This window comes from Notamacropus eugenii, chromosome 1 (genome assembly GCF_028372415.1).
Source record: "Notamacropus eugenii isolate mMacEug1 chromosome 1, mMacEug1.pri_v2, whole genome shotgun sequence".
NCBI lineage: Eukaryota > Metazoa > Chordata > Mammalia > Diprotodontia > Macropodidae > Notamacropus > Notamacropus eugenii.
In genome coordinates, this window is record NC_092872.1 from 196,967,926 (window position 1) to 196,987,412 (window position 19,487).

General features: G+C 37.8%; 1 long non-coding RNA gene across 3 annotated transcripts in view; it reads right to left on the minus strand.

The window, feature by feature from the left end:
• Positions 1-19,487, minus strand: part of LOC140513768 (uncharacterized) — a 195,396-nt gene that overhangs the window by 60,998 nt on the left and 114,911 nt on the right. The gene's annotated exons all lie outside the window — the stretch shown is intronic.

A 19,487-nucleotide genomic window follows, 5' to 3' on the forward strand; every position in this document is an offset into this window, starting at 1 on the left:
TGTAAGGTCCTTTTAATATCTAAAATTTTGGTGCAGAGGAATAAAAAAAACATTGTATTTGTAACTAAAGAATCTGGGTTCAAATACTAACTCCCCTTTACTACTTAGGCAAATTGCTTCCATTTTCTGGGCCTCAGTTTCCTCATCTGTAAAATTAGGAGGTTGAACTAAATAACCACTTGGGCCCACTTCCAGCTCTAACATTCTCCGTGATTCTCTGACCTGAACAACAAAACTCTTCCCATCACTTATCAAACAGTTTTTCTTCATGGTCCACAACATTTCTCTCTAATTGTCCTCAGATAATGTATGTTTGACAGCATAAATCCAGGGTACATGATGATTAAGAAGAGATATGCCAAAGGAATGCTTGATGAATAGACAAAGAACACTATGTATGCATGAATTAAAATCATCACTTCACTATTATTCCCTCACCACTTCCAGTCCCTCCCACTCCCCACTTTAAATAAACAAGCAGCTAATGAATTACTGGATTGAGCAGAAGAAAAAACCCTCCAAATTTCTCTCAGCAGGAGGTTAAGTGTACTGCACGATGCCCAGAAATGGCAGGTCCAGAACTCATTAGCTTTAAGGAATGGTCTATCTAGTCTCTTACAGAAGCTTACAGATTGATGCTAGGTGGGTTAGATCATTGTCATGACTTGTGAACCAAATACTCAACTCATTAGGCCTACTCTACCTTTACCACTGTAACCCTCAGCCTAACACAGTGTGAAGGGCACTGGAATGGGGCACAGAAGCTCTCGGTTCCATAGAGCTTTTCAGCACAACATAACAACCACAGCTAAGCAGCATCACAGAGAAGTGGGTAGAGAGTCAGTTTTGTTGGAAGATGAGGGATCAAATCTTTCTATGACATAGACTGGCTATGACATAGACAGAGCAAGACACTTAACATCTTTAGAGAATTCTGGGAAACTCATTAAGACTCTATGTTACAGAGAAGGTGCCAACCTACACTGGTATAGACTAGAAGCAGTTTTCTTACCCAGATTGTTCTGTCTACCAATGAAATCACAGGTCCAATCTCTATTGTGATAATCTCTAAGTTTTATACAGTTGCTTAAGCTTTGGAAATCTCTAAATCTTTTTGGATGTCATTTGGAGATATGGAAGTTAGCTGGGAGCTATGATGGAATTGGAAGTGTTTCTGTACCCAGAAATAGAAAGTCATTAACAATAATCCACTGCAGCTGCATATGCTGAAAACTATGTGGCCCTGGGGGCAACTAGGTGGCACTGTAGATGTGGCACCAGCCCTGGAGTCTGGAGGATCTGAGTTCAAATTTGACCTCAGACACTAGCCGTGTGACCCTGGACAAGCCACTTAATCCCAAATGTCTCCAAAAAGAAAACTTATATGTCCTCAGGAAGAGGAGACCATTTGGCTGAGTGGTGGAATCTCTGGAACCCCAGTCTATTGGATAAAGGGAGATTTCCTGAACAATGACTTCCTAGAGAGTTTTAGGACCAGTTCTTCTGGTCAATAAGGGGAGATCTTGGGTATCACCAAATTCTTGGGAAGAAGATTGTAAACATTAGCTTTGTAGCTGGAGGAACAATAGAAAATTGAGGCTTAAGGAGAGAAAATGACTTGCTCTGAACTGTGCAAAAGATGTTAACTTTGTCCTCTACTACTATCACAAATTGTTTAGGTAGTGTAGGTCTAAAAAAGAAGAGGATTGCCTTATTAGCAGCCTCAATTTTATTTTCTACCAGAGTGATTTCAAGCCCTTAGGATAGTACATAAATCTGGAGGCTTATATAGATTCCTGGGGGATGATCAAGAAGCATCTTAGAATTTTGGGGGAGGTGAGTTGCCTCTCTAGCAATCCCAAGTATTTCCTTTCTAAGGGGCATCCAATGGGTTACCATAGAGTACCGCACAGTCTGGGCAACTGGGAGAACTATGTCACTTGTTTATGGGCAACTATGAGACCTTTACATGTTTTCTGAATTTCTGAAAATTTGGGGAAAAATGCATTTCTGTAGTATATGTATTGCATATAGTCTTTACTCCACAGTGAAAAAAAATACTATCTACAATATGTATTATTAATTTGAATGCTTTCCTGGGAGCTAAGGATCTCATTACTTACTTCAGTTGATTTGTAACCATGAGTTGGATATCTTCTTTCATTTTCTGGTGGAAATTCTGGGTAGATGCAAAATGAGTCAAAAAGAAATGATTTGGGAGTCACCCCAAGATTTAATTTGATGCAGGTGGAACCATAGCTTGGGATTCCAAACCAGGGGCTATTGTCATCATACTTGTCCTTGATGACATCTTTAATACTATTTTTGGCATGAGTAGTTACACCCTATATATACCTATCACATCTCTTTCCATTGCCTTTTGGATCACATTACTTTATGTTCTCCATGCCCTCTATATTCCAGACAATGAAACAAATAGCTTTTCCCTAAGCTTTACATTCCATCTCCCATTTAGATTCCTTTTCCCATAAGGCTAACCATGCCTGGAATGCACTCCCTCTTCCTCTACACTTAGAATCCTTAGCTTCTATCAAGGCTAATATCAGGGGGCACAGATCCTACTTGAAACTTTTCCTGGTCCCCCAAGGTGTGGTTTTTCTTTTTCTTATGCACATATCATATTGTCTTAGTAGAATATAAGTTTCTTGAGAACAGAAACTGCCTTAATCTTTCTAGGACCTAGCACAGCACTTGGAACTTAGAAGTTTATTAAGACATGTTAGTTGGATTTAAATTTAATTCTGCCATTAATTGGATGTGTGTCCTTTGGTAAATCACTATACCCCTCTGGGTCTCAGTTGGATCTCTCCTATCTATCTCCTCTCTATTCACATGTCCAGCACATTATCTCAAATCTGATTCATCTCTTATCAGGAGCATTTCATCAGCCTGTTAATTGGACAAGCTTCTAGTCTCTTTCCTCTCCAATTCATCCTTCACACAGCTACCAAAACAATCTTCCTAAAGCACAAGTCTGACCAAGCCTCTCCCCTGCTCAAGAACCATCTGGGACTCTCTGGTGCCTCTTGAATAAAACTCCTCTGCTTGACTTTTTAAAACCTTCTCAATATGACTCTAATTTTCCTTTCGGCCACTATTGCATATTGCTGCCCTTTAACACACCCTATATTCCAGTATGAACCGGCTTATGTGCAGTTCCTCAGAGCCAGCTCTCCATCTCCCAACTCTTTGTGATTGTATAGGCAGTGCTCCATTCCTAGAATGCATTTCCAATCCACCTCTGCCTCTGAGAATCCACAGTTTCCCTCAAGATTCAGATCATCCCTCAAGTGTTTCCTTTTCTCCTTAGTTGTCAGGGCTTTCTCCCTTTCCTCAAAATATCATGTGTTTACTGTTCTTTATGCATCTTGTGTCCCTTCAGTAGAATGTAGTCTCCTTGAAGGCAGGAACAGGTTTTCATTTTGTCTTTTTCTCCCCAGTGTCCTTCATAATGTTCTGCACATCAATGTTTTCCCCCATGTCCCACTAGCTACGTTACTTTTGAACTGCTTTGGCCCTCTCCATCACACCTTCCTTCCCCATGAAACTCATCGTTGGGAAATCTCATCATTCTGCAAAGGAATTCCCATCTTACCAACAACCTCAGGTCCCCTGATTGGACCCTCGGGTTGGATGACAGGGTCATGAGCTCCAGGGCCTCTTTCTAAGAAGGGGCTCAGTGCAGTCTTCTCTCCATTTCCCTTCAGCTATCCTACTTATGGTCTTCTTGGGACTTCTCCCACATTCAGGTGCCTTCTTCCCCTTTCCTCTCATCCTGGCTTTTTATCTTCCTTTTGTGTGTTGTCTTCTCCCTTAGACTGTAAACTCCTCAAAGGGAAGAGACTGCTTTGGTTTTTTTTTTTTCACTTTTATCTGTGTTTCTGGCACTTAGCACAGTGCCGGCACCTAGTAGTGTAATGAGAGTTAAAGATCTTCTCCATCCATTAATGGGCCTGCCCATTAAGGGAAGCTCAATTAGGGGAGATTTGTTTTGTAGGAAGGTCCACACCTTTTGTTAATTTCTAATGAGGCACTGGTTCTCAATTGTTGTGATGCCCTCTGGCTCTGAAAAGTGTATAAAGGCTCTGAGGGGAGATTTTACTTTGGGGTTTAGTTTTTGGAGGAAAGTTTTGAGTCAGATGAGACTCTGGGAAGCCACTAAAGAGCTCCCAGCTTTGAAAACAGAGATGTTGGTGCTTCTCTCTGGTAACTATGTATGCATTGCTTATGGTCAGACAGTTGAAAGCCCTGTCTGCTTGTCTTTATTTCTCTACATTTTCTCTGAAGTTTAGTGTGCTGACTTTGCCCCCTGAACTAAGAGAATGATATATATGTTTGATTAAAGTAGACTGTTGACTCCTCAAAAGTTGTTTTCCTTTTAAAAAATGATGTATTTTTAGTTTTCAACACTCACTTCCACAAGATTTTGAGTTCCCAATTTTCTCCCCATCTCTCCCTCCATCTACCCCAAGACAGCATGTATTCTGATTACCTCTTCCCCCAGTCTGCCCTGCCTTCTATCACACCCTTCCCTTCTCTTATCCCCATCCCCTCTGTTTTCTTGTAGGGCAAGATAGATTTTTATACCCCATTGCCTGGATATCTGATTTCCCAGGTGCATGAAAAAATTCTTTAATATTTGTTTTTTAAAACTTTGAGTTCCATCTTCTCTCCTTTCCTCCATTCTCACCCATTCCCACTGAGAAGGCAAGCAATTTGATTTAGGTTAAATGTGTAGTTATGCAAAACACTTCCATAACAGTCATTTTATGAAAGACTAACTATATTTCCCTCCATCCTAACCTGCCCCCCCATTTATTTATTCTTTTCTCTCTTTTGACTCTGTCCCTCCTCAAAAGTGTTTACTTTTAATTACCCCCTCCTCCCATTTGCCCTCCTGTCTATCATCCCCCATGCCTCTCACTTATTCCCTTCCCCTCTCCTTTCTGTAATGTGAGATAGATTTTCATATCAAAGTGCATGTTATTCCCTCCTTAAGCTAAAGGACAGGATGGTAAGGTTTGCTCTTTCCCTCTTGCCTTCCCCCTCTATCCCTCCATTGAAAAAGTTTTTTCTTACCTCTTTTATGTGAGAGATAATTTGCCCCATTCTAGTTCTCCCTTTCTTCTCCAAATATATTCCTTTCTCATCCCTTAATTTTATCTTTTAGATATTATCCCTTCCTATTCAATTCACCTTGTGCCCTATGTCTATATGTCCCCCCAACTACCCTAATACTGAGAAACATCTCAAGAGTTAAAAATATGATCTTTCTATGTAGGAATGTAAACAGTTCAACTTTAGTAAGTCCATTATGATTTCTCTCTCCTGTTTACCTTTTCATACTTGTCTTGATTCTTGTGTTTGAAAGTCAAATTTTCTATTTAGCTCTGGTGTTTTCCTGAAGAATGCTTGAAAATCCTCCATTTAATTGAATGACCATTTTTTATCCTGAAGTATTATACTCAGTTTTGCTGGGTAAGTGATTCTTGACTTTAATCCTAGCTCCTTAGACCTCTGGAATATCATATTCCAGACCCTCCAATTCCTTAATGTAGAAGCTGCTAGATCTTGTGTTATCCTGATTGTGTTTCCACAATACTTGAGTTGTTTCTTTCTGGCTACTTGCAATATTTTCTCCTTGACCTGGGAACTCCGGAATTTGGCTACATTATTCCTCAGAGTTTTCCTTTTGAGATTTCTTTCAGGATGTGATTGATGGATTCTTTCAATAACTATTTTATCTTCTAATTCTAGAATATCAGGGCAGTTTTCCTTGATAACTTCTTGAAAGATGATGTCTAGGCTCTTTTTTTTGATCATGGTTTTCTGGTAGTCCCATAATTTTTATATTGTCTCTCCTGGATCTATTTTCCAGGTCAGTTGTTTTTCCAATGAGATATTTCACATTGTCTGCTATTTTTCATTCCTTTGGCTTTGTTTTATAATTTCTTGATTTTTCATAAAGCCATTAGCTTCCATCTGCTCCATTCTAATCTTTAAGGAATTGTTTTCTTCAATAAGCTTTTGGAATTCCTTTTTCATCTTGTCAGTTATGCTTTTTAAAGCATTCTTCTTGTCACTGACTTTTTGGATCTCTTTTGCTATTTGATTTAGTCTATTTTTTAAAGTGTTATTTTCTTCAGCATTTTTTTGGGTCTCCTCTAGCAAGCAATTGACTCATTTTTCATGATTTTCTTACATCACTCTCATTTTTCTTCCCAATTGTTCCTCTGCTTCTCTTACTTGATTTTCAAAATCCTTTTTTAGCTCTTCCATGGCATGAGACGAATTCGTATTTTTCTTGGAGGCTTTAAATGCAAGAGCTTTGACTTTGTTGTCTTCTCTTTATATATTTTGGTCTTCCTCATCACCAGAGTAAGACTCTATAGTCTGATTCTTTTTCTAGTTTTTGCTCATTTCCCCAGTCATTTACTTGACTTTTGATCTCTTTGTCAAGATAATTCTCTGCTTCCAGTGGGGCGGTGGGGGGGGGGGGGGGGGGCGGTATACTGTCAGTTGCTTGATCCTCCCATAATCTGTTGGCCTAGAGCTTCAGAAATAGTTGCTGCCCCTGCCTCTACCCCTGCTGCTACTGTGGGCTCCTTCTTCAGGCATGGGTTTCTCCACCCCTTCTACTGTCCTGCAGCTGGGGCCAGACCACTCTCCTCTCTCACACAGGTCCCACAAGTTTTTTCCACTGACCTAATTTGTCATCTGTGTTGTGGGGTTGTGAAGTTTGGGAACTGCCACCGTTGCTCGAGATTCAGTCCCCCTGAGGCCTCTTCATGTCTCATCTATGCTGGGGCAGCCTATGCTCCTCTGCGCTCTGTTTGCAGCCCAGCTTCATAGATGCTTCTTGTTGCCTTCTAGGCTGCCTTGAGTTGGAGATTTGCTTCACTCCATCATTTTGTGGGTTCTGCAGATCCAGAATTTGTTCAGAGTCATTTTTTACAGGTATTTGGCTGGGGGAAGAGCTGTAGCAAGTCCGTGCTTTTACTCTGCCATCTTGGCTCTACCTCCCTGCTTTCCCTTTAGAAAAGCAGATGGAAGAATGTGTACAGTAGGCCTTCCTGTGTATGCCAGGGTCCTTGCTGCTACTGGTAGGTACCAAATAAATGTTCATTGATTGACTCACATAATAGTTGTTTAATACATGCCTGTTGGACTAGCTTAATTGGATTCTGAATGTTATTCTTTTTGGGTGTCATGAAGATTAACCCATCAGTACAATAGTAAAATTGAAAATGTGTAATTCTAGCCCCATAATTCACTCACTTAAATACTTTCCAAAGCTCCCTATTATGCAGTAGGCACAGTCCAAAATGACTAGTCTGGCATTCAAGGCCTTCCATAGTCTGGCTCCAAATTACCTTTCTAGTATTATTTTACAAGATTTGCTTTCTCATACTTTGTACAATAGTAATCAAACCACACTACCTCACATCTTCCAAATTCCTTCTGGGGTTCTTCCAACTCCATGACTTTGTTCATACTCTCCAATTCTTAAAACATACCTTTCTGAATCCCTGTATTTGGAGGCTAAAATCCTTCAGAACCTAGAATAATTGCAACCTCCTTTCTGAAATCTGCCTTCATTTTGCAAATGGGAAGTAATGACTTTGCCCTCTGAATTCTCAAAGCACTTTCACACCAAATACCACAAAAAGCACCATGGATAAATGGATAAGTGACCTAGATATCAAAGATAATATTATAAACAAATCAGGGGAACAGGGAAAGATCGCTTTCTTAACTATGGCTAGGGAAAGAGTTCTTGACCAAATATTAATTAGAGAGAGTCACAGGAGGTAAAATGAACACCTCACATGAAAAGATCAAATGAAATAATGTACATGAGAGTATATGGTAAGTATAATCACTATAAAATATAAAAGATTATTAGCAACAAGAATTATAGTTTTGAATTGTAGTGAAAGAAGCAATATTTTCAACATCAACATTTTCAATATTTTCAACATATTTAACAGTAAACATTATTTTGGGAAGTATTTAGTGTGAGATTAGAAGAGATAATCAAAATTCCACAGAAAGAAGGCAAATCTTTTTGACTAGTCTCTAGTCAGTTGATTCACAGGTGCTGAATGTTGAAATTTGTGATATTCCTTACTTGGGAAAGGACTGTCTTGGTGAAAGATGTAAGAGTCTGGGACTAAGGAACTCCCTGACCTTATAAATCTGGCTCAGCTCTGGGATTAGAATGTTCCAATGAGTAAGACACACCTCTCCTCACTGGTTTTCTTAACTCTTCCCACCTTGTTCCACATATAGAAGCCTAAGATTCAAAGCCAAGGTGATTGTCTTTCCCTCTCACCTGTTTTTGGTTCCTTCTCAAACAGAAAATAAAAGCATCTTGAAGCACCATGGTGACAGAGATCCCAAAAATACACAGCTAAACAGCCATCATCATTCAGTTAAAATGAACTTGATGAATCACTAGACTAGAATTGTAGTTCAGCTCCAACATAGGTAGGAAAATTATTACTACTGTCTCAGAATACTAGGTTTTATTGCTGAGTCAATGGACAAGTTGCAACAAGGAAAAAAGAAAAGGAAGTTTCCTTGAATAAGTGTGTATAGAACATGGTTTCATTATTGAAGAATGCAGACACTGAACTTCACTTCAATAAAGATGAAAAGAAAAAGAAACAAACAGAAAATATATACTTGATATAGTTTGCTGATGACACTACAAACAGTGGTGGGTATTAGTAGGCTACAGCAGTGGTATCAAAATCAAATAGAAATAGGGGCCACTAAATCATAGATAAGGGTCTTTGTAGGTCACGTATTGATTTAGAAAACCACTTATTAATATTGTGTTATATTCTATTTTTATTCTACTAAATTTTAATTAATTACATTTTAATGTGGTTGTTTGACACCTCTGCTCTACCACATGTTGCCCACAATGGGTTCAGTTGTAATGAAAAGAGTTGAATCAGATGCCCTGAGTTCAAGTTCTATCAACTATATGACCTTGGGAAGTCACAGAACTTCTCTGGGCTTCATAATCCTCATCTGTAAAAGGAAGGAGTTGGATTAGATGACCTTTAACCCATTCATCTCTAAACTGATAATCCTTTGATCTTGGAGGGGGTGTAAAAGATATCGTTGGGAACATGGATGACAAGAAAATCATGTAAACTGGTTATACAGGAAAAGTGAGGGATAACAGATGGGTAGACTGAATCCTAAAACGGTAGTCACAAGATATTCAAAGACTCAGTAAAAGGTTTCTAGCACCTTTAGTAAGTCCTCTATGGAGGGTTTATAGGAAAACATGAACACACAGTATTAGGAAGCTTGGATAGTTTGTGATTTGCACTTTTTGAAGGAATGATTGCATTGATTGAGGTCACAGATCTGTTTAAGTTTCAAACTAAGTTATTTTAGCCAGAAGGAATAAATTAGGGTCTTGGCTTTCCCAGTTATTTAAATATTTCATGCTAGATTACAGAAATTCTGGATAAAGTGAAAGACTGGAAGTAAAATATATTATTATTATCAACATAATCACTATTATCTTATTCTCATACTTTTAATGAGATTCAGAGAGATGACCTGAACACAAATCACAACCCTGCTATCATTCTTGTGTATTTTAATATTCTATGGACTATTTTGCACAAGTAGATGAAATGGCCACTTTTTTTTAAATCAATTTTAAGATGATTGGGCTATAAATTAATTCATCTTCTGTGGAATCACCAAAAGTATATTCAGGACAACTCCAGTAACAAACAGCTGGGCAGCTAAGTGGTACAGTGGATAGAACACCAGTGCAGGAGTCAGGAGGACCTGAGTTCAAATCTCACCTCAGATGCTTGACACTCACTAGCTATGTGACCTTGGGCAAGTCACTTAACCCCAATTGCCTCATCCTGGGTCATCTCCAGTCATCCTGAGGAATATCAAGTCACTGAATTCAGATGACTCTGGAGAAGAAGTGATGCTGGTGACCTGCATAGCCTCCCTCACTCAAAACCAAGTCAAGTGCAAGTCATGTCATTATTTCTCTGATGGCATGGTCTTATTCAGTAACTAAGGACGAACACACACAGTAACAAACAGCTCATCAAGTGTGATGGTATGCCCCCTCCTACAACTATATGGTTCAAGTTTCTTCTGCTGTTGGTTTGTTATTTCAGTTGTGTCTGACTCTCTATAACCCCATTTGGGGTTTTCTTGGCAAAGATGATATTGTGGTTTGCCATTTTATCTTACAACTCATGAGGAAACTGAGGCAAACAGAGTTTGCTTAGGGTGACTTGCTTAGGGTCACACAAGTAATAAGTTTCTGAGACCAGATTAGAACTCATACCCTCCTAACTCCAGGCCCAGCACTCAATCCCATATACCACCTAGCTGCCCAAGTTTCTTCTACTAAGTCTCTATTGTTTGAAGGTAGTTTGGAGATAATAATTACTAAGTATGGCTATATCTATTTAAAATGTTGTACATACATTTATATTTATCAATATTATGACCAGGAAATTGTAGGCAGCACTTCTGCCTGTAATGATCTAGGTCTAGAAGTTTTTGTTTGTTTTGTTTCTGTTTTCTAGACTGTCATTTAAGGTGGTGCGGATGTTGCAGTATACTTCAGTGGAGGAAAATTCACATCGATGAAACCATGGATTCTTTAAGTATTGAAATCAGTATGCGAATTAGTAGAAAAGCTGTAAATAATCTAGCTACTGACATTCACATATAATCTACAAACTTCATTTTTAGCCTTGGTTTCAATCTTTCATCTGCCATTTTCCTCTTGCTAGTACTGCCTTCCTGGCATCAAGGAGGAAAATAAAATCTATTATATTATGTTTCACAGCAGAAGTAAATGCTGTCAGTCAAACACAAACCAAGAGTATATTGGCCAATGCTAAACTCTCCTTGGAACCAGAAAGAATGAGGGGTCCGGCGGATGGAGTGAGTACTGTGAGATGAGTACTATGAGTACTGAGGAAAGCCTTGTAGCAAAGGAGGATCCTGTCTCCCAAAACGTGCTTAAGTATCTACTTTGCTGTTGTTTAGTTGTTTCAATCATATAGACTTTCCAACCCCCTTTGGAGTTTTCTTGGCAAAGATATTGGAGTGGTTCCTTCTCCAGCTCATTTTATAGATGGGGAGATTGAGGCAAACAGGGTTAAGTGACTTACCAGGGTCACACAGCTAATAAGTATCTGAGGTAGGATATGAACTCAGATCTTCCTGACTCCAGAACTGGAACTGAATCTACTGTACCACTTAGCTACGCAAACATGTGCTACTCCAGCGCATATGTACTCTATTCTTTCATATTTGGGGCCAGAATACAAGGTTTCACAAGGCTTCAGTGCCTAAACCCTCTTCTCAGCAAAACCAACCAAAGAAAATTTCTTTTCCACCTTTCCCTATGTTGACTTATACTTGGACATTGATGCTACTTAGCTATAGCCTTAGTCCAATTCAAATTCTCTTTCTGCTGCATATGCACATGTATGTATATATGCATGCATATATATTCATGTGTGTATATGTATATATGCATATTTATATATGTAAAACAAATACTTATTTTCTTTCACTCCCACTGCTCTTTCCCCATTGAACAATTTTTTAAAAACTCTCACAACAAAGATAATCCAGTAAACCAAATTCACACTCTGACTACAGTTTGTTTGCTGGATTCTCTGGGATATTTTGGGGTTTGTATTTGTAGTGTGAGGATTTGATTTGTTAATTTGATTTGTTAAGGAACATGAATTTTGGTGAATAATTCTAGTCACATGATTGGGTCTTTCTAGATATCTTTCTAGATGCTAAATTTTGCAACCTGTAATGACATATTGCATGGTTTCTGCCCATCTGTTGTATAATTTGCATTGATCAATACATCCAGGCTCCTTAAGGATAATCTTTTGAAAAATTTCTGGTGTCAATGACCTGATCCTGAATCACTAAAACAAATCCTTTCACTCCTTTAAAACAAATGTTGACGACCCTTTGTGAGTTTCTTTCTTTCTTGACTATTGATTGAGTAGGTGTCATCTATGGAGCACCCTTTGACTCCACTTCTAGATCTTAGCCATTTCATAGTCTTTGTCCAGAGAGAAACCATTTTTAGTTGTACTTCAGCAAATAAAGCAGCATTTATCTGTCATTAGTTTTTACTCTTGCTTTGTGAAGTCTATTTGTTCCAAAAGTATTTCTGTAGATTTTAATCTATTAATTGTGTGCTCTGAGAATATCTATCCTTCTTCTGGTTCCATGATGATGAAATATTAATCTTTCCTGCCTTAAAGTGATGAGTCTTATATGTTTCAATAACATAATAGTTATTGTTTGGGCATCCTTTAGCTTTGTTGTTGTCCTTTTTTTTTTTTACTGGGACAGATATATAACTTAAGACTGGTTATTACATAGGTGGTTAGCTGTTCTAAAATTTTTCCCCACTAGTTTTGACTTCAGGATACCAGTTAGTTTCTAAGTGTGCATGGCCTCATCTTTCTCTTTGATAGCCTCATGTTTGATGTATGTTGTCTGAAGCTAACCAGGCATTTGTAAGTAGCACCTTCATCAATGTTCAATATGACCTTGTGATTGAAGCTCAAAGCCTTTCATTTTGATGTTTTATTGGAGCATATTGCAGTCTCTGTTCTTTTTTTTTTAAATATAATTGTACATTTATATCTCTGAATGCCATTTTGATATTGTTAGAGAAAGGTTCCAAGAAATAAAATAGTTGATGGGATTTTCAGTGGAGCTATATGACTCATCATTCATGTACATTAAGTAATTAATACGATGTTTTGGTAAAACTTCCTTTTTGGCTTGAAAGCCATACTTACTTCTATTCAAGAGTAATGAATAATGGATTAGGGCAGACAGAACCATAACAGGTTTAAATTTATTTCCTTGAAGATGCTATGTTTCATGGCCATTGTTCTCGGCATTTTTGGGTTAGTAGCATGTTTAAATGGAGAAAAGTTTTCCATTCGGACATTAAGTTGTCTAGCATTTACACTGTTTGGATCTATTTTGTACATTTATAAGAGAGAAACCAAGACAAAGGCTTTGGGCATAATAAAGGCAGTAGAAATGTAATGGTGCTTTCTGGTGACTGGTTCAATAATCACTGGATCAACAATTAGTTGCTCTTTATACATCCTTTATATATTCTTTGCTTTTTAGCTCCTCAGGCAATATGTTGCTTTGTTGTAACTGTTTATAATTTTTTGAATGTTACAAACATTTATATGAAGTATATAGACACATAATTGGCTTATATTAGAAGGGGTTAATGGTATTCTTAGTGCTTAGCACCCAGTGTCTGACACTTAGTAGGTACTTAATAAATGCTGACTGATTGATTGGTTGGTTGGTTGGCATCCTCATCCTTTGGTAGTAAATGGGGTAGCTTCTTTTAAGAAAGATGAGATCAGACTTGAAGAAGTTGGGAAAATGATTTGCTAGTAATGATTCATGTGCTGTGTAAAGCATTTGAGCCAACAACTATGGATCTTATCTGGATCTGCCACTCCCCAATTTTGCAGGGAAACTAGAACTTCAGTTACCTTTTTTGATGTGACTTCTGTGTGGTTCATTATATCAGTGGCACACAAAATGTCTGTTTTACATTTGATTCAAGTTGCATTTTTTGTGGTGTGAGTCTTCTTTCGGCTAAAGAGACAACTCAAAAATGTCCACCTTTTTCTTCAGGGGTTCCCCTCCCTCTTCTTTCCTTTCTTTGCTTCCCAGGCCTCTAAAATATAACTTTAATTGCTATTGAATTAGTTCTCTTGGGTTTTTGTGTCTCTTTGATCATATTTCTTATATGAACACCTTTGCCTTTTCCTGACAATTTAAAAACTAGGGATATCAAGAATTTCTGATGTTTTTTGTTATCTTGATTCTATCACATATTTATTATTGTTTTGCACATGTTGTAACATGTACAGATCTCTTCCATTGCCTTCATCAGGCAATAAGACGTTTAGATATTTTTTTTTACTGAGTATAGTGTATATGTATATAGTGTATAGTACAGTAGAGCTAGATGGTGATGCAGTCTTCCAATGTCTTTTCTCAGTCCTTCAGTCCTTCAGTCTTCCAATAGCTTATGCCATGGTGGCATTTAAAGTTAGTGCTGAGGAATATTTTAAGATGGCTCTATCTTCCCATGGTCTGCAGCAACAGCGACAGTACATACTGTGGTTTACAAGCCCTAAGAGCATTTATCTGCTCTGTGTCAAATACTGTGGGAGAACACAATTATCCTACATAATGGCGCATAATGGTTATTTCAAACATTAGCTTTTTGGGAAAATATTCTGCTTTGTTCTATTTGTTCCATTGGTTGGATACATGTTAGCAAACTCAAAAAAAAGAGATTTTTCAAAGTTCCAGTCTAAGTATGACTATCTCCTTTTCTTTAAACAAATTTTTTCAACTCCCAATTCTCTCCCTCCATTTGGCCCCTCCCCCACTTATTAAGAAGGCAAGAAATATGATGCTCACACATATAAGGTCATGCAAAGCATATTTCTCCATCAGTCATGTTGTGGGTGGGTGGGTGGGACGGAGAAAGAAAAATAAAGTGAAAAAATTTCCATTTGCACTTAGAGTTCATCAGTTCTCTCTCTGGAGATGGACAACATTTTAATTCTATGAATCATTGCATTGATCAGCAAATCTTTCACAGTTGATTGTTGTTACAATTCTGCTAATGTGCAATGTTCTCTTAATGCTGCTCATTTCATTTTATATTACTTGATAGAAGTTTTCCCATGTTTTTCTGAAGTTATTCCCTTTATCATTTCTTATGGCACAATCGTCTTCCATTGCAATCATATACCACAACTTGTTTAGCTATTTCCCAGCTGGTAGATATCTCCTCAATGTCTAGGTCATTGTCACCAGAAAAAAAGGTGCTATAAATATTTTTGTACATATGGGTCCTTTTCCTTTTTCATCAGTCTCTTTCAAGTATAGACTTAGTAGCACTATTTCTGGGTCAAAGTAGCACATTTCTGGGTATGCATAATTTTATATCTCTTTGAGATTACTCTACCATCTCCTTTTTAAAATCATTCAATATATTGACATTATTTTATTTTTGCCAATTGCTTGATTCTTAGGTAGCAAAACTGGATTTTCAGTGTCTTTAGGATCTTCAGTTTTTGCTTCTTCAGATTTAAGTAAATCCTCAATTTATTTTATTTCACCTAATCTGAGTTTAGGAATGAAGTTATTTCTTATGCTTGATCTAATTGATCTGTTATAAGTAGTTTTTAACTTCAAGCTAATGATATGATTGCAAAAAAAACCCCAAACAGAACAACTTTGAACAACAAAAAAACCCAAACAAAACAACCAGACAAAAGACACTATGAAGACATACCTACAATTGCAAGTATCTGCTTCCAGTTTTGTTATGTTGTAATATTGGAACATAATAAAAGCATTTATATATTCAGTATATTTTGTTATCACTCATGGTTCACGCACTACAGAGGTATGTATTAAAAATCTGTACTAAAACATTTAGAGTGTTGGTATTTCTGATTTGTTTCATGTATTTTTCTTTCTTGCATTACTAAAACAGTAATGTTGCTGTCTCTCCTATCAGGCTGATCATCACAACAGATCCAACTAGAGCCAGTGTGTAATCCTTTCCTATTTCTTAGATTCATAGGGGCAGTTATACCTCAGTGGTTGGGGTTCTAATTTAGCCAATGACATTATCAGAGCCCAGCTTGTCAAAGTTTCAGGGCCTTCAGACTTTCATAACTATCATAGTCATCCCAGAGCCTAAAAAGTCTCTAATTTGCATTATCTTGACTGGTATGTCCTTATTCTGACATCTCTCTCTACTTTCATCGTGACATGAACACTGGGTTAGTCTTTTTTGGGGGAGGGTCAGGGATTAGGCTTTAAGAAAGTTGTTAGTATTGATTATTTTCTTGAGCTTGTACAGTACTCTACAATGTTGAAAACTTCTTTACAAATGTAAAGTAATGCCTCCCCTCTTATGTGTACATTTTATTTACTGAAAAGGGTGGAAAAAAGCCATTTTTATGAGAAACAGAAAAAAGCCATAAGAGGAGAAATACAGATAGTACTGAGGGGAAAAGCAGCCTTTAAAATTAAAGTTCCTATAAAAGAGAAATGGATAGCTCTGAAGGCAACTGAATGAAAGCAGTCCTTCTAAGGCAAGAGCACTGACTGAGGTTGTAATGCCTGGTTTCCAAGTGGTTAACTTATTTATGACTGATTTTTAGGAATTTGAAATTTATTTTTAGGAAACTTTTCATAAAGGAACTATTTTAGGACTAAGAGAAAACTATACATTGACTATTTCTGTAATATCAGATAGAAATGTGTATTCAGAGTTCTCCAACCTAAGATAGATGTGCATCATGATATACAAGGAGGTCCTGATTTGAGGTAGGACAGATATTGATAAGGTGGGTAATTAAGACCCCAAGGAATTAGAATGTAGAAGCCAGTAAAATAAGTTGCTTATAGACACCATTATATAAGAAGACAGATTATAGAAGCTGACAGAACTGAAAAGTCAACAAAAATATAGCCCAGCTGAGACCAACTGACTAGAGACAGATGTTTTACAGTTGATGTGGGAAACACATCTGATTGGAGGAAAGTTCTGAAGCTAGGAACTGATTGGAAAAATCTAAATCATTTGCTACTTGAAGACTTGGGAAAGGCTCACTTTACTCTCTAGTGTAATTTCTTTCTTGAGAGAGAGGAAACACCCTCAGAGAGTTGCCTGACTTTCTCTTTACTACCTTCTTTGGCTCAAGACAAGAAAATCCTTCATACTTCACGTAGTACTTTAGAATAGTTTTGCAGATCTTATGCTTAAGGTAGCTGCTTTCCTTTTCTTTCCCCTAACCCCAGACCTCAGCCAAGGTAGCAAATTTGGAAATTCTGCAAATCCCAGGTTTAATGGTGCTTTTTCCTAAAATATACTACTTTAGCAGTGAGAGTAGTAGAAAACCAATGTTGTCCTACAATAGAGCTTACAAGCCCAGAAGAGGAGCGGCCCCACCCATCAAGTTTAACATAGTATACACTGTTCCCTAAAGAGATCAAAAGTATGGTTCAGAGATGTGTTGCCATTCTTATGTACCTCAATGCTAGGTTTCTGTAAATTTTTTTCCACTATTCTCCTAAGCTATTCTAAGTCTTAGTGGCAGAGTTTGACCCAGGCTTATAAGCATGCTGTTATTTTATGATGATTATTACTTTACTTTCTATTAATGTTTTATGTTTAAGAGTTAATTATGTAATCTTGGCCAAATTACTTAAATGGGAAGCATACTAGTGGGGGCTCAGGGGCTAGAGCTGTGGTTAGTAGGCATGTGTCTTCCTCTCACCTCCAACACTAAGTTTATCCCCCAAACTCTGAGAATAAGTTGTATCCTTGTGGCTATCCCTTTGGAAAATCATCCTAACCTATGTGAAATTATCAATCATGTCCCTAGAAGGAGAGAAGGCATGGAGAGACTTGGGGGCCATTGTCCAAACTCTGTGACACACAACTGTTATTATTTTTTTTGGTTTAGACCAATGATTTTATTGGTATAGGGAATTCCTGTTGAAGAAACTCCCTTTTCCACTGCATATTAGCAACTGCTCCACATCTTATCATCTTAGAGGGTTGCCCAGGACAATAAGAGTTTAAATGATTTGCACAGTCATACAGCCAGTATCTGAAAGATGTGGTATTTGAACCCAAATCTTTCTAATTCTGGGACTAGCTCCTTTTGCTCTCTATGCTGTCTCTCACATTTAAGAGCAGGGATTCTTAACCCTTTTCATGTCAAAACTCAGAACAATTTTTGCCATTTACATTCATAATAGAAAGAAGTAATAAATTTAAATTTGAGGTTAATGAAAATAAATCCCTACCCCCCTTCACATTCAGGGATTCCATGAAATCTAAACACAGATACCTTGGGAATCTGTAGACCCCAGGTTAAGAATTCCATGGATTAAACCCTTGTAATAACTATGTGAAATGAAGGAAGGCATTATATCTGTATCTACATATGTATGTAATATATTATAAATGAGGAAACTGAGGATCAGAGAGTTTAAGTAACCCCAACATTGCACCATAGGGAGGCCACCCTGGGCTGCAATCATCTGGCCCTATAGCCTCAATATATACTTTCCTCCAACCTAACACTCCAGCCTCTGCCTTGGGGTCCTGGGCTCCTGAATGTAGAGAGATCATCATATTTAGGTGTCCCTGGGCCCACCAAGATGCACTCCCTTCATGACATGCTGCCAAGAAATGTACCTTCTCTTCCCATTTCTTGTTCTTGAAACAATAATAAAATCATCAATTCCTGGAAAGTAATTATCAGTTATAAATCAATGACATTCCTTCCCTCACCCAACTTCTCAATGTGTGTTATAGTCCCCTGTTAGAACATAATAAGCTCCTTGAGCAGAGGGACTCTCTTGCATTTTGTATTAGTATCTTTAGCATGTAACATAATTCCTGGCACATGGTAAGTGCTTAATATATGCTTTTTCTCTTTATTCATTTAAACCAAGGTTTACACTCAGTTCTTCTGATTTTGATTCTAGTGCCCTTTCTACACAAAATCACAGTTGTGACTTGCAGCCACTAGGCAAACTGACAAATGGCCTCTGTTGATTAGGCCTATGAGGTCACCTTCAGTCAGAAACTCTGTCCTCTGTCCAGATTATTCTGTGATTCAGAATTTCAAAGCTAGAAGGGACCATAGGCATTATCATTTTGTCCCCCTCATTTTGCAAATAAGGAAATTGACATTGAGGTTAGTTGGAATCTATAGAAAGGGCTAGAGGAAAGAGTTGGGATGGGAACTGCAGTCCTTAAGTCTCATAAAACCCTAGAAGACAGTAGCATAGTTCTGGAGCTGGAAGGGACTGCAGAGGCCATCTAGTATAATCCTTTCATTTTACAGATGAGGAGACTAAGGCCCAGAGGGGATAAGTGATTTGTCCAAGGTCACATAAGAAGTTTCGGTCCAGAGATTTGAATCTAGATTCTTTGGTTCCATATCTAGGGCCCTTGCTACTGAAGTACATGGTCCCTCGGGACAGTCAGGTAAAATGTACTTTAGGTATTTAATTTTACTTAAAAAATGTTTTGTTGATATCTTCTTTTAATGCAACTGGCTTTTCCCAGAGTCATCTGGGGAACTTATTTTAAAAATGTAAAACAAGTCTTACCTTGTGAACTATACAAAATTAGGCAGTGGGCTGAATTTGGCTTGTTGGCCATAATTTGCCAACCCTTGATTTGTAACAAAAATAAGGAAATATAGAGAAAAAAATCCCAGTTCAGTGAAACTAACCAATACATTATGAGAATCCAGCAATACATGCAGAATTTCCCCACCTGTAGTCCCCTACTTCTAAAAAGAAGGTCGAGAAGTCCA